A 19,049-nucleotide genomic window follows, 5' to 3' on the forward strand; every position below is an offset into this window, starting at 1 on the left:
GCCCCAAACTGCTACTCTAGCCATAACTGGCTGCTTTCAGAAGTAAATACACTCCTTTAGTTCACCCAGCCAGGACCACAGGGCCACCTTCATTCCTGCCAGGTGTTCTGGGCTCACCTGTCCAAAAGACAAGTTGATTTTCTTCGCCTTGTCGCTCCTGGCGTTGGCCCTGGTGTTTGACTTCCCCCCTCTTGGGTTCCCCCGGCCCTGGCTGTGGAGCGTTTCATTTTCTTGATATGTGTTTCCTGGTCACTCCTCCTCGTCTTTCCCCTTACCCGGCTTGAATGGTGAATAATTCATGTGTTTCCATGATCCTGCCATGGTTTTTTTTCTCCCTCATGAATCAAATCCCCGAGACATAGTTTATTTTCTCACCATCCCCTGGTCTGAATTGCTGACAGGGACAGGGTTTATTCCTGTAGGTCAGGAATGGAGGCCAACACTTATGCCTGTGGAAGAGACAGCTCCCTTTTTTTTTTTTTTTTTCATCCTATTCTTGTACGAAGCTCTATTTTTCTGGGATAGCTTTATCAGTGTGCATTTATATTACAGTGCATGGTTGGAGAGATAGATATAAATGGACAGTCAGATAAATAAATAGTTGCACAAATAGACAGATGGACATAATTATTTCCCTTTAGAGCTTGTTCAGTTACCTTTCCTAGTTATTTAGTTTCTTATAGGAAAGTGACAAATGTTTTTGAACAAGTTCCTCTATGTATGGATTCCTCAATTTGCTGGTCCCCCATTTTGGAAATCAGTCTCCATAAGGAACTTCATAATAGCTCAGCCTTTATCTGGAGTCCAGAATATTAACCCCCCACCCCTGACACTTTGTGTTCAACTATGCACTGAAGCCATACTGAGCAGCAGGGGCTGGGAAAGACCCTGCAAAGATGAAGGTGAACAAACAGATACCATCCTTTGGAGCTAACCCTCTACTGGAAAGTTGGATCTCACCAAGTAATCCTTTGTGTATATATACATAGATTTCTGAACTGACAAACATATGTATACATAATAGAAGTCTGATGCTTATATGAAAACAGGCACTTTTAACATTTTGATTGAGTTTGATAAAATTTAATATGTATTATATGTGCTGATAAACTCTAAATCCACTAAAAGTAAGGAATTTATGACCATGAGGCCAGGAAAGCGGTGAAAGCGATCATCTGATGAATGGAGGAGTTTGTGCTCAGGAAGATATGTACAGGTGCTTTTGGGTCCTGAGGATGATCTTTCCTTGACCTGAAGAGTGGTCACATTAGTAATTATTATTAATGAAATTATATATTTGTTATTATATACATTTCTGTGGATATGTGAATTCCACAACAAACATTTTTAATTGATAAAGAGAAATATGCAAGTTCCTATGCACACAAATAACTGGGGTATCTGCCTTTTCTGAGGTTCAGGATGGCTACCTGGAAGAAGGGGCATCTGAACTGAGATTTACCGGTAAAGGAGACTTTGGCAGAGGAAGGAAATTGTAGAGAGATGATGGTAATAAGGAGGAGAGAAAGGGAAAATTAGAGCACAGAGCAGAGCCTAGGGAACTTGGGAACTCTGAAAATAGTCCAATGTGTCAGGAGCCCAGAGAGGGAGAGAGAGAGCAAAGCAAGAGAGAAAGGCAGAGGCTGTACTAGGCACAGCTTTGTTAATAACTTTTGTTGTATACTAAGTGAACATCCCACATTGATGGGAGGTACTAGAAAGGATTATTCAGGGAGTGACGAGATCAGCCATACATATTGATGTGATCATTGGCCTAACATACAGAGAATGGAATAAGGCAACGGAGATTCTGGGGAAGCTCAAGAGGGGTTCATTTTAATTGTGGGAGAGAAAGATGAAGATAGTGTGAACAAAGTGCTAACAGGTCAGATGTATAGATAAAAGCACAGATGTAAGGAGGTTAAAGTAAACAGAATTTGTCCATGGGTCTGTTGTATGTCTCTCCTGGAATATGTGCTTCATGAGTTCAGAAGCCTTCTTTGCTATGGACATTCAGAACCTTGGACAGTTCCTGAAACAGCTTTCTCTTCCTGAGTGTTCTTAAATGTATTTCTGCATTACAGAATGTGTGATGGAAAAGAAAGTAGAGTGATGGGAGAAAGACTCTGCGGCACTAAGTACATAAAGCAATGCAAAGAAAAACAAGAAGCTTAGAGTGTTTAGGAGTTTCCTGAGATTCCAATATTTTTTTCATTGCACAGGCAACTAAATGAAGCAGAAAATGGATTATTTAAATGATAGTAAATGTGATGACGAAGAACATATAAAACTACTAGTGCTTTTGGATAGGCTAAAAACCAATCTTCAACAACACATTAGAGGTTACTCTTCAAGGAAATAAGTGACCAAACCAACACCAACCAGCTGATACACAAACCAAAAGATATGAGCATCCACTCATCTACTCCATGTTATGTACTTAAGGGACTGTAGAAGATGAGAAATAAACAGTAGCAATCTAAATGGTGGAATCTTTGGAGAGGTAAAATTAAGTCCAGGTCATTGTTGTTCAAGATTGTTAAAATTTGATCGGAGAGGTTTTCTACAGTTTGGACCTGAACTTCAACATGAAAGCAAAATAACACTGGCATGTCTGTTAAAGAAAACACAGTAAAATAAGAGTTAAAGAGTGTGATTCAGGTAATCTGCACAAGGAAAAACATCCTATCCTCCCTACCTGTGGTCAGAGAAAACAGAAAGATAAAAACAAAAGATGCTTTCTATCTAAACAAACACTATTTTTGTTGCTAATAGGTCAGCAAATGCTTAGGCAAGATCTGCATGTGAGAGGTAGATTTTCAAAATCCAGAATCAGGCTAGTGATACAGAACGTAAGAGGAAAAACAGACAGGAAAATGTGATTACAGATGCTAACAAAGACCAGTTATTTAAAAACATTCTTGCATTTCTAAAATGATTTACATTATGGTGTGATATGAAATCCTTCAAAGTGATGGCTGTTTTCCAGTGAAGGAAATCTGATACACAAATAACCCTTGATTATAGGCAAATCAACAAAGAGGTGGGAGGGGGTGGAACTGGGGAAATCAGCTTGAATGAGCCCCAATGTGGCATGTAAGGAATGACAGCCAAGCAAAAACAAGGGTGCAAAGAGGCCACAGATGTATGCTTCACTGAAATGAAACCTCTCTGTCGGACTACCCAGAGACGATGCCAGAGAAAGGGGCCAGGCTGTGGTAAGTGATCTGTTTAAGAAATAACAAAAGAACTCTAGTGACCTTGACAAAGTCAACCTTGTTTACTACTAAGCTGTGCGTGTGTGGTCAAAAATTGGTGAATCTTTTGCCAAGGAGCCATAGATTGCCCAGAAATTTTGGAACCATGAGAGATATACATAGCTCTCCATAAGTCACTTTTAAGGACAATAATTTCCACAACAGAACAGAGGGTCAACTAACCAAGAATGAATCAAATCTTAATTCTATGCTTCTACCACACCAAACGATTGTATAATTGATAAGATGAGACACTGAGGAAACATTCAGAGAATTGCAACCACCCAATGTACTTTAGTGGGAAGAACTCTATGCTAGTGATCTAAAAACCTAGCCCTGGCTTCAGCATTGCCTCTGGAACCTCCCTTCTTTAGATTCTCAGTCTCCTTGTCTCTACGATGAGATAGTTGAATAAGCTGATTCCTCAAATTTCTCTAAATTCTAGAAAACAGATACTATGAACGTCCAGAATTGCTGAAAATGGCATTTTTGGTAAGCCAGCAAGAGTAGAAGAGAGTAAATAGTAGAGAGAAAGAGAGAGAGTGAAGCTCAAATTGCTATGTAGAGATTAGTGTATAGATTGGTTCCAGGGAAAGAACAAAATCAGGAGTAAGAGTTGGAGCTTTTGAAATATCCAAGTGAACTCTGGGGGTGTTAGTTGTAGAAGAAAGGATTTGAAAAGTGCCTTAGAAGTAGAATCAGTTACTGATAGTTGAATATGGAGTGGTAAGTGAGGAAAAAGAGGAATTAATGAAGTCTACTTTTCTTTTTATTTTACCAATTAGTAGATGTAATAATTTATACCCAGAAGCCAAAAGAAGGACAAGTTTAGAACATCAATGAATCAAGAATTCTCTTTGGTCACACTAAGAACTTAATAAGTATCAAGGTAGATATACCAGGTAGACCACTGGGCTTCTCTTGGCTGGTTCCAGAGTACTGTCAAAGCTAAAGGCAGGGATGTGTTGGGTACCACTGAGGTGAAAATGAGACAAGACAAGGGAAAGAGACCCATGACTGAATTCTGGTGTCTTTAACCTTTAGAGTTTGAGTACAAAAAGACACACCAACAAGGAGAGCCTAAGAAGTACATGTTATCAAAGTCAGGAAATATGGGCTAAAGAAAGGAGTAACTTCCCATTGATACTGGGAGCCAAGTATGAAAGCAACAGAAAATTACCATGAGATCTGGCAACAGGAAGGCCACTGTGCCCACAGCAATCTTCATGGAGTGCTGAGGATAGAATCTGGTGGGCAAGCTGAAGAAAGAGTGGGAGTAACAATTGGGGATAGGGATGTTTTCAGTACATTTTGCCATAGGTGAGAACAGAAATGCAACGCAAACCAGGAGAGGAGAGTCAGGGGAGGTTTTATCTCTTTCTCAGGTAGGTGATAGCAGAGTACATTTACATGCTTACAGGATAATGAGCAGTGAGGGAGAAATCGAAGATTCAGGAGAAGAGTGGTGATGATTGCAGGAACAAAGTCTTCAGGAAATGGTTGGGGGTGGGGGGGTCCAGGACATAGGGTGAGGGTGGGGGGCAGCTATCCCCAGCACAGGACATTGCACCCATGAGAAAGTAAGGAGGATCAACAGGCCCTGGGACAGAAAGAGGGGTGAAGGGTGCAGCAGGAAGATAAGGGCAACCAGTCTGAGAAACACCATGTAAAGCTATCAGCTGGAAGGTTTTAAAAAGGAAGGGTAGGCTTTTGTTGGAGAAAGGAAATGTAGAATTGCCCTTTCAGAGAATGGAAAAGTAAACTTAGAAGGGAAGTGGAGCAGAATTGCCAGATTGTTCCCAGAGTGTCCTGGAGATCTATGGCAGTAATTGTAAAGTGACAGTAGTCGGCACAGCTACTTTTTTATCTCCGATGACGTGCAGCAGTTCAGATGTAAGCATGGCCATTGGTGGGTTTAACCAGGTTGGGGTTTTGCCAAGTGAGTGCAGGGCAAGAAGTCCAGAGAGATTTTTTGCAGGGGATTAACAAATCAAGAATTCATCAGATAGGATCTAAGCCTAGTAAAGTGAGGCCATGGATAGAGCAAAGAAAAAGGCAGGGTCAAGGGCTTGGAGATGTCAATGCAATGTGGTAATTGCAGGAACTGTAGTATTAGAGCCATAAAAGAAAGAAAAGGGGGCCTCCCTGGTAGCGCAGCGGGTTAAAGCACAGCACTGAGAAGCTAAAGCCACTTCCGCATGAGTTCGATTCCCGCCTGCCCCAGAGGAGACCACATGGTGTGGCAGACCTCTCCTGACCCGTCCGCTGCTCCCCTCAGCAGTGTACTTCGTCTATCTGCCTGTTCTGCTCCCCAATGTCTCTGGTGAAGCCTCTCGCTGCCCCTGAGCCTCTGGCCTGTACCCCAGTTCTGTATGAATAAATAAATCTTTAAAAAAAAAAAAAAAGAAAAAAAGAAAAAGAGAAAATGGCCAGAGATGGAAGCTTGAGATTAGGACTTTGGCAGTTAAGGACTCTCTCAAGGGCAAGGATATGGTGGGAGGGTGTGAGCGCTCTGATACTGTCATTAAAATTTGAGAGACACTCCCTGTTCTCCTGGCCTGTTTATCCCTGGTCCTGTCAGGTAATTAGAGACATTGCCAGTGGTAAGCATGATTTAAGGGATGGTATGGAATCCCTGTCATCCAAAATAATCCTCTACACGCCTGTAACTGGGTCTGCTGTCCTGCTATCAGAGCTTCCCTCCACTCTCCCTTTGCTTTCCATAAGTGCCTCCATCGAAACTATTATTCATATCAGCCTTCCACACGTGGGTGTGATTTAGAGGCTCATTCTTTCCTAGTAAAACAATAGTGGCTGTAATCAGATTTTAATAACTCAACAGGAATGGCTTTTAAAGAAGAATTTGAATATAGGGTCCTGAATATAGGAAAGGGAGCTGGGTGTAAAATATTTGGGAGCACTTGGTCCATGCTGGATTCTACTTCAAGAGCTTTGCCTATGTGATACAATTGGAGGTGTCATTTCTGCCCATTTCTACAACAGGCAGGTTCAGGGAGAAATGTCTGTCTGTTGCCCAAGTCCCACTGCTAATGGGTGATGGAGGCTGGGTCTAGAGTCAGAGCTGCAGGGCCTGAAAGAGGCTTTGGGGTGGGGCAGATGCATTTCAAAAGAGAAATGCAAAGGCCTGGACTCATCTAAATTCATCTTGGCAAAATTTACAATCTGGCTTCCTTCCTGAGGCCTTCAAATTGTGTGTGTGTCACTGTTTTTTCTTAGTTCTTTAACTTTCCTTAGGAGGTTGTCCTGCATGAGTTTTTTTCCACCCTTCTGGCTTTTGGTTGTTTTTTTTGTTGTTGTTGTTTTTGCTTCTTTTTTGAACGATAATTTAAATTTTTATTAGGTGCTCGGCCACAGTATAGATACCCCCATTTGAATTGCTGACATGCAGATCAATAAGAAAGTGCTTGCCCAGAGTGGAGTCCTGACCTCCCAGACGCATCCACACATCCAAGCTCAGAAAAGGAGTTGAAGAAACAATACAGACAATTTCCTTAAACAAGCCATAGTTAAAGGAAACAATAAGCATTCAAGGTTTCTGGTGTCTGGGCTTTTCTTTCGTTTATCCTCTCTCATTCTCACTGAACAATTTCACCTTTAACCTCTGTATTAAGCAATCAGAGTGGTGTCGGTTTTTATTGGAAGATGTAGAGAAAAGATCAGGGGTGGCCGAGAACAGCCGACTGCTCTTAAAGTGAGACCAGTATGGCCCCAATATTTTGTCCGAGGCAAGGGATCCACCCATCCCTAAGCCCCCTACACCCATCACCGTGTCTGGTTTAGAGAACATACAGGAAAAGGTGGTAAATAGAAAATATGTCAGTGACACATAAAATTCAGTTAGACTGTGTCTTTAGGTCTTTGATGAAAGAGGCTTTTATCTTACAACATAGCTTAAGATTCTATGCTAATAGCAATGAAAAAGTTGGTAATTCTCCCTCACGGGTATCCTGAGAAGAAAAGCCAAATTCTAATCTCCTTCTTCAGGATCATCTCCCTGACTTCTCACCACCCACCAGCATGACTCAGTGACCTGTGCTCCAGCTACAACACATTTCTCAGTTCCCTTCCCACACGCCTGTCTGAGCCTTTGCAAATGCTGTTCCTTCTACCTGGAATGCCCCCTTTCTCTTCTCTGGTTGGCAAAGGCCTCATCTCTTCTGTGGAGCATAATGGGGCACCCCAAACAGAGAGACTCTTCTGGCCTCTCCCCTCCCCATCCCACACAACTGATTCCTCCATATTGACTCTTCATTATGCTGGAGGTAGTTACTTATCTTTGGAGGTAGTTACTTATCTTTTCTACACTTGTCAGATGGGGACATCCTCAAATATGGGGAGCCTTTTCACATCTGGCCATTAGCAAAATGCTTGGCTCAGACTAGGTTTCTAGTAACAGCTTGTTGAAATACAGAATACTGGATGAAGACCCATTCATTCAGTCATTCAAACAGGATTTGCTCAAAGCCGTGTTCCAAGCTAGGAATGCAATTGTGAGTAAGACAAAGTACTTATTCTCAAGGAATTTATATTCTAGTGGAAAGGAGACAGACAATAAGAAAGAAATCAAATAAATATATATTATGTTTGCTGGTGATGAATATGATAAATAAAAATAAAGTGGGACAGTGACAAGGAACGCTATTTTATTTCATTTTAGCTTGCCTGCTTTCTTTCTTTCTTTCTTTCTTTCTTTCTTTCTTTCTTTCTTTCTTTCTTTCTTTCTTTTCTTTCTTCTGTCTCTTTTTCCCTCACCTCCCCTGCCTTTAGCAACCACTTCTCTTCTGTTTCTATGATTTTTTTTTAAGATTCTATACTCCTTGCAATATTTGTCTTTCTCTGACTTACTTCACTTAGTATAATGCCCTCTGCATTTACCGCTCCTGAAGTAAATGAGTTTTCTTCTTTTTAATAGTTTACTATTCCATTGGCTAGACACCATATCTTCTTTATCCTTTGATGGACACCTAAGTTGTTTCCATACGTTGGTTACTATGAATAATACTACCTCTTCATGATAATAACACTTTCATTTCTTCCAGGTTAATATCCAGAAGTGGAACTGCTGGATTGCTTGGTAATCTATTTTCAGTTTTCTGAGGAAATTCCATACTGTTTTCTATAGTGACTGCATCAATTTGCACCCCACCAACAGTGAACAAGGGCCCCCTTTACTCCACTTTCTCATCCACATTTCTATCTCTTGTTTTCTTGACAACAGTCATTCTCGAACCGGGGGGTGGTATCTTGAGGTGGTTTGCATTTGCATTTCCTTGATGACTGATGCACTATTTCCAGTACCTGTTGGCCATTTATATGGCTCTTTGGAAGAAATGTCTATTTAGTTTTTTTGTCCATTTTTAAATTGGGCTATTGATTGTCACTGTTGATTTTTGTTTTGCTTTGTTTTGCTATTGATTTGATGAGCGCCTTGGATAATTTTGGATATTAACCCCTTGTTGGATATGGGTTTTGCGTATATCTATTGCATTCCATAGGTTGCCTCTTTGTTTGTTAATAGCTTCTTTTACTGTGCAGAAGCTTTTATTATGCTGTGGTCCTTTTTATTTTGCTGTCTATTTTTGCTGTTTTTGGTGCCAAGGAGAACTATTTTGGGTAAGCTCACTGGAATGAGCTTCTCTGTCGAGATGACACATTGCTGAGGTCACTGACCAGCTGGACACAGGCTTATCTTTCTTTGCTAGTGGTAGAACAGGTGGATTTTGACTTGGGTTCCCAAGATGGCTGGTTGGGGGTGCAGGAGAGCAAGGCTACCTGGTCAACAGGGAACTTGGTCACTGCAACATTTCACATTCATCTACTGAGGAAGCTATCTCAGAATACCCTGTAGTAGTGAAAGAATTGGGGACCCTGGTGCCAAAGTCCTTAAAAGACACCTCAGTATCCCCACCAGAAAAGCTGCAGAGGCCACTGTGTAGAAAGAGGACTGATTCTGTCCTCAGGGCATCTGAGCAGAAGGTCTTCCTGACCTTTGTGCTTTCAATTATCAGCCCAATTGCAGCACAACAACAAGAGCTGGAAATGATTACACCAAAAGTGGCAAGGGTTGTGCTCCCAGTCTGCCCCTTGCCTGCTGTGCTCCCTTGTACAAGCCACTGAAAGTCTGTAGTCATTTCCCATCTGTAAAATGGGAGCAACTAATAAGAGTCATTATTCTTAGCTTCGCAGGAGGTTGTACAGATCAAATGTCAGCGAAGCCACAGTGCTCGGGAAACTGTGAAGCCCAACAAAAATACTAGAAGGAATTATTGTTTCTGGGAAAAGAGAATCAACGTTCACTGAAGACCTACTAAGAGACAGGAGCCCTGCAGATACAACCTCACTCAATTTTCACAAAATTCCTAAGAGGTATTATCATCCCCAAGTTAGAGAACAGAAAATGGTGATTCAGGCAACTTAAATACCTCCCCAAGGGAACAGAGCTGGGCAGAGCCAGGATGCAAGCTCAGCCCACTGTCCTTTTGTCCTTCATTCTCAGTCCTCCTGCCCAAGAGGGAACTCGTGTGTGCCTCTCCCTTGCACTCAGTCTCAGTGCAAGAACTAAATGTTAGCCTCTAACCAAGCATGCATCGGGGTGCCCAGCCACCCTATCCCCAGTGCTTCTATTCTGGGATGAGCTTGCCTCTTGGCTCAGTCTGCCCTGTGTCTGGCACATTTGAGGGGGAGGGACTCTAAAATGCTGCGTGGCCCACCTGTTCGTTTGGCTGATATCCTGCCACCGTCTCCCTCTCTGCCTACATTGCTGAGAGATGCCTGGACAGCCTGCGCTGCCATGCCCAGCCCATGCCCTCTCTCTGCCCCATCATCTTTTGGTGGTCCTGACCGCTGTGGGTGTTCAATTTACGTCCTTATAGCCAAAATGAATCCTCAACAGGAACAAATTGGGCTTTGTTTCATCTGCCTGGCTTCCTCCTCCCAATTGCACCCATTGTGCGAGAATCCATTACAAGAATTTCATTTTGCACCATGGCAGATCAGAGTTAAAAGAAGTGGCCCACAAATGAATGGGTAGTTACAACTGTGGCTCAGATAATCCCCAAAGTGGATAAGCCACAAAGTGAATGAGACTTCTGTGGACAGATGAGAATTGACAGCACCTTGTGAGATTGGATGAAGGAAAACACATTTAAGAAAACTCACTTGCTCTGGAGCTAGATTCTTATCTTATCCTGGAGGAGTCAGAGGAGGCTTTGTTACAAAAACAAAATGACTCCCCAAAGGAAGAAGAGTAGAAGGTGACAGCATTAAGCCCCTCCCCCTCCTCTCCCCCCCCCCCCCCCAAGGAATAGTGACTGCTCCGGTCTCACTTTTAAGCCAACCTTTGTGATTCAAACCAAACTTGTGAGGAATAAGAATTTCCAGTTTCATGCATCTCACTGGCAATGGAGAATCAGCACAGTGTTTGAACGATGCTCAGGACAACATGGTAACTAAATGCATGGCATTCCTGTGTTCAAAATCTACCGCTACCATTAATTGCAAATCTTCAGGTGCAATTAAGTCATCTCTCTATGCCTTGGTTTTACCATCTGTAAAATAGGGATAATCACTCCAAAAGTGATTGTTCAGATCGAGTGGGTTCCTAAATTTGGAGTACTTAGATCAGTGCCTGGTAACTGTTTTTGTCATGTAGATGGTAGTGGTTCTTAAGCTACTCAGACATAGATGAGAGCTATTTTGGATCCAGCTGATGATGTCTGAACCCAGGAGATTCTAAACACCATAGGATCAGGTTTGGGGGAGCCACTCCCCATTGGCAGGACCTGGGCAGACCAGTTGCTGAGGCTAAGACCAGATGAGAGGCATAAATTCAGAAAATGAAAAGGCTATTTTTCTTTCCTAGCAGCCTTTGAAAATGGCCAATGATCCCTTTAGCAACATTTGACCTTAACTTAAAAGGAAGAAGGCGAAATGTTTCAACAGCAGGAGCCAGATCTCCCCAGGTCTCCCAGAGTTGGGGGATGCTGCCTGGGATCCCCAGCCTTGGGCAAGTACGTTGGCCAGCGGCCCATCTGAACCCTACTTGAAACTCATGAAAGCCAATGGACAGGGTGCAGGGAGAAACTCTACTGTTCTCAGTCCCCCAGCTCTGACCACAAGCAAGAGGCCACAGGCAAGAGGCGCTGCAGGGGCTGGGAGGGTGCCCTGGGGGTTCAGAAGGAGGATGCTGCTGAGAAAGCCTCTTGGTGGTTTCCTTCCCTTCCCCTCCCCATCTCCAAGGATGGCCGCTGAGCCTTCCATTCTCACTAAATTAAGCTGATAAAATACAAATGAAAAAAGGGGCGGGGGTGGGGAAAGGGTATGGCATACTCTTACTTTGCATTTTAATAACTCTTACACTGTGCTTCAGACCATTTTTAATAAGCGATTGACTGATAGTGGCCTCTTCCCCACCCCCACTCAGAGCATATTACTGTCCAGACAGCAGCGTTCTTTCTGCCCGTCCAGAATATTCCACTTGGCCCTTCCTTGGTTGGAGGATGGCTGGCGGAGCCTTGGCATGATTATCTGACCTCTGGAAGGGCATTCTTGTCACCTAAAGACACACTCCACAGGGGGCTACATCCAGATGGGGAGCATTGCCACCTCAGCTTTCTATGGAGTCAGTTACAAGGATGCAGACCAGCTCACCCCAGGGGCCACAGGGACCACCAGCCCATCCAGGCAGAGAAGGGTCCTCATGAAGGGCTTCTCTAACCTCCCTGACAGTAGGGCCTTGCAGGATTATGGCAAACTGATAAAGTGATGAAGAGAAGGCAGGGTTCATGTCCACAGCCTGTTTCTCAATGCACTTCTGCAGCTAGTTGTAAGCATCATAGGACCACAGCGCCCAGCCAGCAGAAGCAACAGGCTTTGAACAGCAGAGAGGAGCACTGTGGAGGGTCCCAGGGTGGGATGGGGGTGGGGGGGAGAAGGGCAGAGGTCACCATCTGGGACAAGGTCGTCTCTGTTATATGTCAAAATAGCCTGATCGCCATCCTCAAATGCACCCCATCTACTGTAGGCATTTCCATGACAAGAGGGCCTTCTTGCTAACTATTCTCTTTCTGTGATGCACCTCTCATGTGAGCAATGACATCTCATTTACCTCACACAGCAATTCTGACAGGTAGAAACCATTTACTCCATTTCATGAACAAGGAAACTGTTCAGAGAAGGCAAGTAACTTGCCCAAGGTCACACAGCCAATAAGTGGCAGAGCCAGGTTTCAGCCCCAGCTGGGCAGGGTTTCATTGAGCCAGTGCCTTCTGCGCCAGAGGGGGTTGCCAGGCAGCAGGAGGAGCCATGCCGGATGCAGGCGGGTCAGCGTGGCTTTGCAGTCTCATCGTGTCCCATCTGGAGCTCGGAGGAGCAGAAAGCTGGCAGCTTCTGTGGCAGATGAAAAGCCAAGCTTCCTCAAATTGTTTTATTTAAAGCCAGACTCCTGACTGTTTGAAGCCGCTTGATTGTGGCAATGCTTTTCCCTTTCTCTCTTTTTCCTCACTGCTTTTAAACAGCACTGGAAGATAAGGGAAGCGCATCGATGCTGGATGCCTCAATTGCAGATGCTCAGAAGACCTCATGCCTCTCCCAACCCCACCAGCGGGCTCCAGGGCTGGCCAGTGCGCTGCTGCGTGTGAACTGGGCGCGCAAGGATACTGGGCAGCTCTGGAGAAAGGCAGGGAGCGCTGAGCTATTCTGCACCTGAAGTATAGACACAGATGAAGTCTTTTGCTTTTATAGTGACTTTCGCCGGCATTAAACTTCATTTATATCTCTATAAATATATACGGCTTTGAACAGGAAGCTTTATGGCTGGGTTTGTAAGTACCATCTCCCTGCAGCACAGACTGGGTCATGGAGAGGAGGCAACCGCCTTACAGACTGTGTGGCCTCTGCCCTTTACCCCATGACCCTCTGCAGGGCCCTCATCTGCTGTTCAGGGCCTTTCCCTTCTGCTGGCCATGTGCTCCGCAGTCATCCTATGCCCTCTCTTGTCTGCCAGCGCCCTCTCACCCCCTGCTCACAGCTGGCCAGCTGTCGGGAGGGGGTGGGGAAGCAGGGGGCTGTCAGCTGACTTCTCTGCACACCTATCCCTCAGCTGGAACCCCACCTCCGACCTTGGCAAGCTCAGAGGAGGCAGCATGTCTGGCTGGCAAAACCTGGTTTATTAAGCTATCTGTTTTACAGAAATCCATTTAGATAAACAGACTATCCACACAGATGCAGGCGCGCGGTGACTACAGGGTTTACAGCACTTCAGGAGACCGGCAGCAGTTTTGCTCCAGACGCGCTTACAGAGATAAATTCAAGGTAATCTGTATAAACTCAAGCCTTTAAAATTGCACACCATCAAAAATTTCAAACAATTACTCTCGCCTAGCCAGGAGGTGGTTGTTAGATGTTCTTCATATGGAAAACATAATTATAAAGGGAGGGAAAATGTTTCATAAATAAAATTCAAAATCCAGAGGGAGAAGGAGAAAAAGAAAAGGAATTCAATGGCTCACTCTCTCCTGAGTGTGGAAGGGGGCTCAGAAACCCAGTGTCTTCTTAAGGCTCAAATTAATTTCAATTCAGTACAACTTTCAGGAAATTAATTGGTAAGGGGCATTTTTCAGATATTTTTAAGTATCAGCCTGCCAGGCTCTAGATGCTAAAGGAGAAAAAGAACAAATAGCCAACACATGTTCCTAAAATCGAGGTGATGTAAAACAAGGTCCAGTGCAGCCCATTAGCACTTGAGGAGAATATAAAATACAGGCCAATCCATAAAGTTTTTAGCTCATTAAAATGTCAGATCCCCCTGGCTGGACCCAGTCCCCAGACTACAGGAAACAGTGGCAACATCGCTCAATCTTTAAGCCAAGCGCTATCCTGGACATTTTGTAATTGTGCCCTCCTTTAATTTTAAGAACCCTCAAAGGAGACTTGGGGGCAAGCGGGGCAGTGGAGAAGCTTCTTATGAGAAGTCTCAGATTAAGACAGGCCAGTGGTGACCCAAGGTCATGAGGTCAGTACAGGATGGAGCAGGACTTTAAAATCAAGATTCCAGTGATAAACCTCAGGTTTTGCTTCTTGCTGTACATGTGGTCTAAGTTAAAAGGCCATGGCTAAGTAAAGAGCAGCAGAGAGAAGTGGAAATGTGGGTCATGTTTCAAATAAATGAGGTTCAAAGCCAACCTCACCACCTACTAGCTGTGCAGCTTCAGGAAAGCTTTTAGCTTCTCTGAACCTCTTGGGAGCTTTGTTTCCCCCATCCATGTGTTCATCCATCAGGACCTTCATGGGGGCAGAAGGAACTCTTTCAAGTCCTTGTGCTGTCCCTGGGATCTCCCACCCTCATTTGGCTGGAGACTGCCTTTCCTTGCCAACCTCCCTCCTGGGTTGTTGTGAAGACTAAATAAGAGAAAACAGGCACAGATCTAGCACAGAGTCTTCCACACAGCAACTGCCAATAAACAAGAGAAGCTTTTCTCCATTATGGTGAGAATCAAATATAGTACAACATTGCATAAGCTGGTATAGTGCCTGGTACATCATGAACACTCCAGGAACAACAACAACAACAATAATAATAATAAGATGATGGTGATGATGATGATGATGGTGATGATGATGATGATGGTGAAAATGATGATGATGATGATTGGACAAGGGAAGCATGTGTAGGAACTCCTGTACTTGGAGTGAGTAGAACCAACAGCAATTCAGAATTTTTTTACGGGGCCCTGTGATATACACTCCTAGTGAATAGGTACTGGTAGTAAGAGATAACTAGGTTTTTACATATATTGTTAGCAGTGATGCAAGATATAAAATTTTTCTAAAGAAACTTAAGAGGAATCATATGAAGACATCATTTCTTGCCAAAGGAATGGTAAAAGTAATTTAAGAAAGCAGTTAAATCTCAGGCTTCAATCCCCATTCTATCAGTTCTTAGCTGTAAAAAGGTGAAAAGCCACTTAATCTATATATAGTCTTAGTTTTGTTATCTGTAAATTAAGGATAAGAATGTATGTCTTAATGTTTTAGCCACAAATGCTATAACATATTTTGTACTTATTGATAGTAAGACAGCAAACACATATTAGATGCAGTCTCTAATGGCTAAACTCTTAGCATGCACAATGTTTGCTAGTATTATCATTCAGTGATAGAAAGATCCAAGCTACCAGGAACCAGGAAGGTAAGTTCATCAATGTGTTAGGATCAAAGACCAAATTACAGCCCAGAGATGTTGCTCAATTGTTATTAAGCATTTGCTTTTGGGTGCATTGTGTCCTGGGATCAATGTTCTTTCTCTTCTGTACCACATAGTACGATGAGGAACACATCCACATTTAAAAAACAAAAACAAAACAAACAAACAAAAAAAACCAGCAATCCCTCCTGGGGCCTAGGAATAACCTATTATTGTGTCACTTACAGCCAGAACATAAAATGCCATTTTAAGGAACAAGTGGGGGTGAACTTGGCAACCAAGTCTAGAATCCTTCAGAAATCTGGGGTGTGCCTGTTGGCTACTTTGTCCCTGACCCCAAAATTCCTTTTCTCATTGTGGAATCTCACTTTCTAATGCAACCACAGACATGTCTACCAATCAGGAGGCTTGTCTCTAGCTCTTGGTACCTCTCTAAGGTAAGCTTGGGGCACTCCAGTGAGAAATGGAATCCCAGACTATTTAGACTGTGTCTGTTGTATACTTAACAGTGAGTACATGAATACAGGAAACAGACCCAGTCCATTTATTTGAGTGTGGAAGAGCAGCCACAATTATTCACAATTTGTCTTCAGGAAGGCACCTGCATGTTCTTCATAAGGAAAAGGAAAAATTTCAACTCCTATGAAAATCATGACCAGAGTTAGAGAATAAAACAGAAATTTTGGCTAGAATTAAAGGAGAAGAAGAGGAAGCTATCCAAGAAACCCATTGTTCATGGACTAAATGGATAAAGAAAATGTAGTATACTTACAATGGACTAGTATTTAGTCTTAAAAAGCAATGAAATCCTGACAAATACCACAGTGTGGATGAACTTAGAAGACATTATACTGGGTGAAATAAACCAGACACAAAAGGACAAATGTGGTATGATTCCATTTATACGAGTTATCCAGAGTAGTCAAATTCAGAGATGGGAAGTAAAATGAAGGTCACTGGGGACTGGAGGGAAGGAAATGGAGAGTCACTTTTCACTAATGGGGACAGACTTTCAGTTTGGTAGGTTGGAGCATTCTGGAAATGATGATAGTGATGATCACACAACAATGTAAAAGTACTCATGCAAAGAACTGTACACTTAAATATGATTAAAGTGGTAGATTTTATGTTATGTATGCTTGATCACAAAAAGACAAAGGAGAAGAGGGAAGGCTGAGGCTGCTTCCGTTTTCTGTGCCAAATGACATATTGGTTGTGTTCAGAGTGCATCAATATGATTCCAACCCAAAGTCGCGTTCCAAGGCAAAAGTGTAGGCTTCTTATATACAGTTGAAAATACCTTTTAACACCTCTATTCCAGTTTCCTCTTCCCACTGGATTTGCTCTTAAGAAGATGAAATTCCAACTAGGCAGAGAATCTCATTTGATCTTTGAAGCAGAACTTATAATCAAGATGAGGCAAAGTTGTAGCTACATTTCTGTCAAATCATCTACTCGAAATGGTTTTGTGAAAATCATTCAAATTTTCTATTTCTGCACAAATTTCCTCCTAGATATTGGGGATGCTTCACTCTGTCTGTGTCCTAACTAGGGAGCTGACTCAAGAAAGTGCATTCCACAAATGAGCTGGGTGAATTCTCGGAGGCAGGCAAATCCAGAAAAGGTCAGAACCCAGGAATAAAGCACCTAGTAAAGTCTCTGAGTGGAGGGAGGTGATATTTACCCAAAGAGCATGTGGATAGTTCAATGACCTACTTAGACAAGTTTTGAGGTCCACCAATGATTCTAATTTACTGGTTGATCTGCCAGAAACTCTAATTTTTTTAGTTGTAACCCTCATGCTCCAGTTGTGCACAAAATACTTCATGTCTACCCAACATTTCCTGAGTATCTGCATCTTCACATACAGGATGGAAAAGAAATTAACAGTCAAGGTGTCAGGACCAACACTTATGTAGGCTGTGTATGTTTGTACATTGATAACCGATGCCATCAAACCTCTGATAACTGCATTGCCTCTTCCTGGAAAAATACAAGGATGACTCTACCCCAGTTTACAAAAGAGATAGAATTAGAATGAAAAAGAGCCCCTGGGAGGAGCTATAATGTGAGATGTTACCTGATGCTCTGCAAAGGGTCTTTTTCTAAAGTCACTCTCTACACCATGATCTTTTTGATGAACTGAATTTCATGGTGTAAGCATTCTCTCAGGGAACTCTCCTCTCTCTTTCCCTAGGAAGCTCACATGGGTACTCTTTCCTCACCTCACCCTCCTGGAACCCAGCTGGGTGCCTCATGTCCAGTCACATGAATGCTGAATTTGAAATTTTTAGAAGAAATTTCGTCTCCATGCACTGCATCATGAAATGACTTAGGTCAGCTTGAGGGTAGAGCTTACAGGGGTTTTCTCCAGACTAGGTTGTTGGTGAACACATGCACACATACACAACCACACACATTCAAAATGACTTTCCAACACCATGACCAAAAACTTGGGAAAAAAATATGCCCCTCCTACCCATCCAATAACAGTAGCTTTAGTCCTCTGAAATGTTCTCTTAGAAGTCTAACATCCACAAGACACACTGACTAACCAGTACTTGAAGCAGTACATTTCCATTAAAAATGTAGCAGTAGAGGGCCCTCTCTGGTGGTGCAGTGGGTTAAAGCACAGCACTGAGAAGCTAAAGCCACTTCAGCATGAGTTTGATCCTCACCCCCAGAGGTGACCCACATGGCACAGCAGACCTCCCCTGACCTGCCCGCTGTTCCCCTCAGCAGTGTACTTCATCAGTCAGCCTGTTCTGCTCCCTACTCTGTCTCTGGTGAGTCCTCTCACCACCCCTGCACCTCTGGCTTGTACCCCAGCTCTGTATGAATAAATAAATAAATGTTTTTTAAAAATGTAACAATGGAAGCTATGGAAACGAGAGTCAAAAAGTGATGAGTTTGGAGAAGGGGATGATTTATCAGATAGAAGCACAAGGAAATTTATTTTGTTGGAGATAGCAGTTACATAATTGTCAAAAGTTACGAATCTGAATGAGATGACTATATTTTACCATTGCCAATTAAACATCAACATTTTTAAAGTAACAATTACAAGACTGAAACTTTTACCTGAGGAGAATAGGGTCCAGGCAACCTCCTTCTCTCCACCTTCCCCAACAATTCCCTCTTCCCCCGGTCTCAGTGCAGAGTGAAAGAGGACTGGATATAAGAACACTGACTTCCTCTCTAAAATGTTGGCCAGATTTGAGACCTAGTGCTGCTGGGGAGTGGGGTTTTGTGTCCATCTCCCATTGTGCCTGTGGTTTCTGTAAGCACACCCCTCTCCTGCTCCTTAAACATCTTCCCCACAGTCACAGAGGCCTCAATAGAGCAGCTCACAGAAGAGGCTGAAGGCAATGGAAAGTCATCAGACACTTAACACCTATGGTGCTGTGTCCCATGAAGCCTGCCTTCAGCTGGGATTTTGGGGCCAGGCAAGTATGGTTGTCAGGTCAAGTTGGAGGCCACCAACCTGAAAGTTTCTTTCCATAGTCAGCCAAGAGAGCACTATGCCCAGCTCTTGGCCATCTTCTTGACGATCACTTGACTGGCAACAC

Source organism: Condylura cristata, unplaced genomic scaffold (genome assembly GCF_000260355.1).
Source record: "Condylura cristata isolate star-nosed mole 26May11 unplaced genomic scaffold, ConCri1.0 scaffold00024, whole genome shotgun sequence".
In the NCBI taxonomy this organism is placed as follows: Eukaryota; Metazoa; Chordata; class Mammalia; order Eulipotyphla; family Talpidae; genus Condylura; species Condylura cristata.